Genomic DNA, 6601 nt, shown 5'->3' on the forward strand with positions numbered 1-6601 from the left:
ATTCTCCTCTTTCACACAGAAGGCCCATGGGCAGGAAACCGGTTTGGATCTGGGCAGCGGCTGCTGGAGTTCTGTGTCCTCTTCAACACTCCCTGCTTTCCAGAGCTGAACTTCTTGGCGCGTCAGAAGTCAGGCGTGGCCGTCTTCAGAATACAAGGAGGCGTGGAGAGATGCCTGGCTGGCTCAGGAGGTAGAGCATGTGACTCTTGATCTCAGAGTTGTGACTTCAAGTCCCATGTCAGGTAGAAAGATTACTTAAAAATAAGATCTTGAAAAAGAAATGGCAGAGCATACTGAGGGAGAGGAAGGCCTCTGTGGGCAAACCCAAGTGTAAAATAAACACCCCCCCCTCATGAAAAGTTAGCCCCTGGCTGTTTCTTTATTTTGCACTTTTTAAAGCTCCCTCCATCCAGAACATTCTTGTGGAAAGTGTTTGAGGCCAGAACCTGAAGGTTTTTTGTCTATTTTTTCAAAAAAAGTATTATGTCCTAGAGGGTGGCTACTGGAAATGTTAAGCTATAAGTTATGTTTTAAGCTGTGAAAATTTAAAGAATGAAATAAAGCCTGGAAATAAAAGACCTGTCCTTTGTGTGTGACCCCACTCCTGCCAAGCACTCTGAGGCCCTGGGGGAGGTTTCCATCAGCTGTGGGCACAAGCAAACTACTCAGCCTCGGCCACGGGTACTAATACTGATGCTAACTATAAGCATTCTTTAGCAATCTTGGAAAACAACCCCTCCTCAGCCCACCATTCTGCCCTGCATCTTCCCAAATTAATTTTGAAGTTTTTTCTTCCAGAATATTAATCGTAATTCAATAGAATCCTTTCTGCTTCTGGAAAGGGCTGAAATAAAGATGTGGCCAGTGTCCCACCTCGCTGGACAGCGTGTGAGATGCAGGACGGAACATTCATGCTGTCAGCAGAACGTCCTTGCAGATTACAATCTGAGAAATTAAGAAGGCATATACTGTACTTTCTCATTTCTCATTGGAAATAGGAGGAGGGGGGTGGGGGTGGGGGTGGGGAGCAGGGGCACACAGTGGGCGGGGCTCACTCCAGACCCAGGCAGCGTGGGAGAACCAGGCGATCAGGTGCTGCTGTGTCTGTCCATGAACACAGCTCCCCTTGGCCTTGGCACCTTTCCAACCCCTGCAACGTGCTGCTCCATGCTCAACTGCCACTGCCTTCTAAATATCAGGTTGGTGTTTTAGCTTGGTTTAATTGCAAAGGTGAGAAATCTTTTTTTTTTTTTTTTTAAAGAGATTTGAAAGAGAGCGCACATGCATGAGCATGGGGTGTGGGGTAGGGGATTGATCCCAGGACCCTGAGATCAGGACCTGAGCCAAAGTCAGACACCTGCATGAGCCACCCAGAGCCCTGAGAAATCCTTCTTTAAAATGATACCACGGCACCTGGGTGGTGCAGTGGATTAAGCGTCAGACTCTTGATTTTGGCTCAGGTCCTGATCTCAGGGATGTGGGATCGAGCCCCACCACTGGTTCCAGGTTCAGTGCAGAGTCTGCTTGTCCCTCTCTGTCCACCCGCTTGGTCTTTTCTCTATGTGAAATGAATTAATCTTTTTAAAAAAATATTAAAAAGATACCGGAGTCTATATAAACTCAAAAGTGAAGTTCTCCCTCCCTCACCTCTTCTCAGAGAAAACAATAGCATCCTTCTAGACTTAGGCATATATGAACGTGTCTCTGCATACACAAGTCACACGTTGCAGTAGGCGGCCATTTTCCTTTCAGGCAAATGGGATTCTGTTATACATGTTGTCCTACAGTTTGCTTGCTTTCCCTTCATGTTTCTTGGGCAGGATTTCGTGTCTCTACTTATTCCTAAACTTCATTCTTCTTGCCTGCACCATGTAGTACCTAGCTTCGATACATTCCACTTGTTCACCAAAAAATCGCTTTTCTTCCAAATGATAGCTACGAAAATACATCTTTCTAAATACATCTTTCCTCTTCTTGTTAACTAATGCTTTTGTTGGGTCCATGGTCAAAGGAGCGAGACTGATACAAAGCAAAGGTCAAGCAAAGCTTTATTTCACGCCAAGCATCAAGAATCAAACTGACCGGCCAGGGACGTCTCTTGCAAAGAGGGGATGACCCTCTGCCTTACAGACTAGCTTTAAAGGGCAAAGGCCATGGGGTTGGGCCTGGTCACGCACAGGTAGCCAATGAGATTATAACAGAGAAAACTGCATGGTCCTGCTAGGTCACACATAAGTGACCAACTGAATTACAATTTACCCTATAGTAGATATTTGAACCAGCCTATCACCTTGGTCAGAATTGGTGCCCAAAAGGTGCCCAAAGGGCGGGGCCCAGACTCCTTGGTGGCTAGGAGACAGTATGTGCCCCCACTGGTTGAATACCTCCACCTGGCCTGACCCACCCTTGTATTTGGGCTTTATTACCTGGGACTAGTTTCCAGGATTTGTTTTAAGTAAGTCCCCTGGGGCAAGTGGGGGGCAGGGACAGTTTAAGTTTTACTGTATAAACAACAAAGTCATTATTTAACCGGATGGCATCACTCTGGCTAAATAGGCCCTTACACTTTCAGCCCTGTTCCTAGGAATCCTTCCCTCTTTCAGGACTTCAGAGTCATTGTTTTCTCATATTGGTGGGTTTTATGGTGAAGCTTATCAGAGACCGTTTGGGGGAGGAAGCAAGAGCATTGTTCATGTAAAATAAATCTGAAGTTTTTGCTGTAGATTCGACCTTATAATGTGGACACAGAGGGAGGTTGAATTCCTTGGATGCCACAGACCCGTGATTATGCAGGTGAGTCTGGCCCTTAAAATACTGTCTTTATCCTTCAGGTCCCTCATGGTCTACAAGAATATTTTACTAACCAAAATGAATGTATTAAATAATAATTTAATTTCCTGCTTTTATTAATAATATAAAAGTGTCATTTAGAATTCCTGGTCAGGGGTGCCTGGCTGACTCAGTCAGAGGAGCATGTGACTCTTGATCTTGGGGCCATGAGTTCAAGCCTCATGTTGGGTATAGAGATTATTAAGAAAAATAATCCTCAAGAAAATTTTTTTAAATACAATTCCTGGTCAAAATGAAATAATCAGGGGTATCACTTTGATTTCATGGTGTTTTGGCAAAGCAACCTGATGGTGAAGTTTTGTGGGGTAAGTGTAAGATTTTCTTTGGGCTTTTTCAAATACCAAACACAGATCCTAACTCTCTATTGCTGCCTTTTTGGGGGGGTCCCAATGGGCTTGGATTGGGAGTACTTGTAAACTGAGTCAAATGCTGTGAATGCATTTAGGTGAAATCATGCCACAGGCCTTAGCAACTTGGTATACTCACTAAATTACAGGAAGTTTTTCATATTGTATGTTACTTTTTTTTTCCTGCCCCTTAGGGTTAATCTTTTTTTTTTTTAATAAGATTTGTAAAGATTTTTTATTTATTTGACAGACAGAGATCACAAGTAGGCAGAGAGGCAGGCAAAAAGAGAGGAGGGAGCAGGCTCCCTGCTGAGCAGAGAGCCTGATTAGGGGGCTCTGTCCCAGGTCCCTGGGATCATGACCTGAGCTGAAGGCAGAGGCTTAACCCACTGAGCCACCCAGGCACCCCCTTGGCTGCATTTATTTGTGTGATTAAAAAAAAAAAAAAAGGGTGCCTGGGTGGCTCAGTGGGTTAAGCCTCTGCCTTCAGCTCAGGTCATGATCCCAGGGACCTGGGACAGAGCCCCCTAATCAGGCTCTCTGCTCAGCAGGGAGCCTGCTCCCTCCTCTCTTTTTGCCTGCCTCTCTGCCTACTTGTGATCTGTCAAATAAATAAAAACTTTAATAAATAAATGCAGTCAAGGGGCGCCTGGGTGGCTCAGTGGGTTGGGCCTCTGCCTTCGGCTCGGGTCATGATCTCAGAGTCCTGGGATCGAGTCCCGCATCGGGCTCTCTGCTCAGCGGGGAGCCTGCTTCCCTCTCTCTCTCTCTGCCTGCCTCTCTGTCTACTTGTGATTTCTTTGTCAAATAAATAAATAAAATCTTTAAAAAAAAATAAAAATAAAAAAAATAAATGCAGTCAAGACTCTAAGCAAAGTGTACATTTTTAATCTCAGGAAGCACTGGTTTCTGTTTTGATATACAATCAACGTGCAATGTTCTAGAGTTTCAGGTGTACAACAATGATTTAGCAGTTCCATATATTACTCAGTGCTCACCCTGGTAAGTGCAGTCACCATCTGTCACCATAATGTCATCACAATATTGACTATTCCCTGTGCTGTACTTTTAATCTGTGACTTATTTTATAACTTGAAGTTTGTACCTCTTAATCCCCTTTATCTTTGTCTCGCAACCCCCTCCCACCTCCCCTCTGGGAACCACTCATTTGTCCTCTAAGAGTTTGTTCCTTTGTGTTTAGATTCCAATCCTATGGTATTTCTCTTTCTCTTATTTCACTTCGCATCGTACCTTCTGGGTCTATGTTCTCATAAATGCCAAGATCTCACCCTTTTTTATGGCTGAGTAAGTCCATTGTGTATATACACCATCATCTTTTTTTTTTTTTTTAAAGATTTTATTTATTCATTTATTAGAGAAGGGGGGGGAGAGAGCAAGCACAGGCAGACAGAATGGCAGGCAAAGGGAGAGGGAGAAGCAGGCTCCCTGCCAAGCAAGGAGCCCGATGCGGGACTCGATCCCAGGATGCCGGGATCATGACCCGAGCCGAAGGCAGCTGCTTAACCAACTGAGCCACCCAGGCGTCCCTACACCATCATCTTTATCCATTCATCTATGGATGCACACTTGGGCTGCTTCCATACCTTGGCTGTTGTAAATAGTGCTGTAACAAACACGGGTGTCCATCTCTTCACTTTCTTTGGGTAAATATCCAGCAGTGGAATGACTGGATCACATGGTAGCTCTAATTTTAGTTCTCTGAGGAACCTCCATACTGTTTTCCACAGAGGCTGCACCCGTTTGCATTCCCACCAACGGTGCACCAGGGCCCCCTTTTCACCACACCCTCACTAACACTTGCTCTTGCCTTTGGGATTTTAGCCATTCTGATGGGTGTGAGGTGCTATCTCACTCTGGTTTTATTTGCATTTCCCTAATCATCAGTGATGTTGCGTCTTTTCACGGGTTTATTGTCTGTTTTTATTGTTTGGAAAAAATGACTATCTAGATACTCTGTCCATTTTCTGGTCAGTTTTTTTGGTTGTTTTGGGGATTTTTTTTGGTGTGGAATTTTATCAATTTTTTATATATTTTGGATATTAACCCTTATTGGGTCTATCATTTACAAATATCTTCGGCAGGCTGCCTTTTTGTTTTGTCGATGGTTTCCTTTCCTGTACAGCTTTTTATTTTGATGAAGCCCTGATAGTTTATTTTTGCTTTTGCTTCCATTGCCTGAGGAGACATATCCATAAATACGTTGCTAAGGCTGATGTCCCAAGAGATTATGGCGTATGTGTTCTTCTTGGAGTTCTATGGTTTCAGGTCTCACATTTATACCTTTAATCCATGAGTTAATTTTGTGTATCATGTAAGAAAGTGATCTGGTTTTCCCAACTCTGTTCATTGGAGACCGTCTTTTCCCCATATATTCTTGCTGCCTTTGTCATAGATTAGTTGACTATGTAAGTGTGGGCTTATTTCTGGGCTCTCTACCTTGTTCTATGTCTGCTACTTTTCTGTCTCAAAATCTCCTTCATCCCTCATTTCAAGCCAAATATAGTCTGTTCTGCAACAAATGTTTTATGATCAGTAAACAGGGAAACAAATACATAATATGCAAAAGTTTTCCTGGTTCCTAATTAAAGACAGCCAGAATATTGGGAGCAGAAAAACTCCTTGGCCCTTTGAGCTCAACTTTTAGAGACGCAAAAATGGGCTCCGGTATTTGAGCCTCCCTTACTATAATGTAGTCCTTCTCCTCATTTGGACATTTAGATTGGTCTCATCTTTCACTTTTACAGACTTCCTTGATAACCCTTACACAGAAGTCTTTGTGAATCTGTGCTCTGTTAAGTTTGCCTCCAGGATGAATTTCTGGAAGTAGACTGGTAGACAGGAAGCAGCAAACTCTAGAACAAAGACCAAGCTCTGGTCACTGATGGAGTGTCAGTCGCACACACGTCCCGGTGCTTGCTATTTCAGACGGAGGGTTTGTCAGGGATGAATGACCTATCATGTCCGTTTCCATCCTAAAGTGCAATTCCAAGAGCCTTTGGCCCCAAGTACATAAGGCCGCGAAGACGTGGAGCAGGAAGTGAAGGGAGAATGAAGGTATGGAGACGGACCACACAGCATGGCTATCAAAATGAGCTGGAGAAAAAGACAATTTTCATGGCCACAGATGCACTCAGTCTTTACCATCTGTGAATGTGAACAATGCAGGACATTCTGAAATGCTTTCTCCTACTGGTAAATGAAAATACAGGTGGCATCTTAACTGCTTCCCAAATTCGAAAACGCTGGACTTTTAGAGTTGTTTGATGTTTGGTATCTGCACAGCACTTTGGAATTTCATGCCCCTTACCAACCGTACTGAGGGAGGCCTCTGAACCATCACTGAGGTGAACAGGGGGCATCCTTGTCCTCGCTGTACACCCGAG

Source organism: Neovison vison, chromosome 7 (genome assembly GCF_020171115.1).
Source record: "Neovison vison isolate M4711 chromosome 7, ASM_NN_V1, whole genome shotgun sequence".
In the NCBI taxonomy this organism is placed as follows: Eukaryota; Metazoa; Chordata; class Mammalia; order Carnivora; family Mustelidae; genus Neogale; species Neogale vison.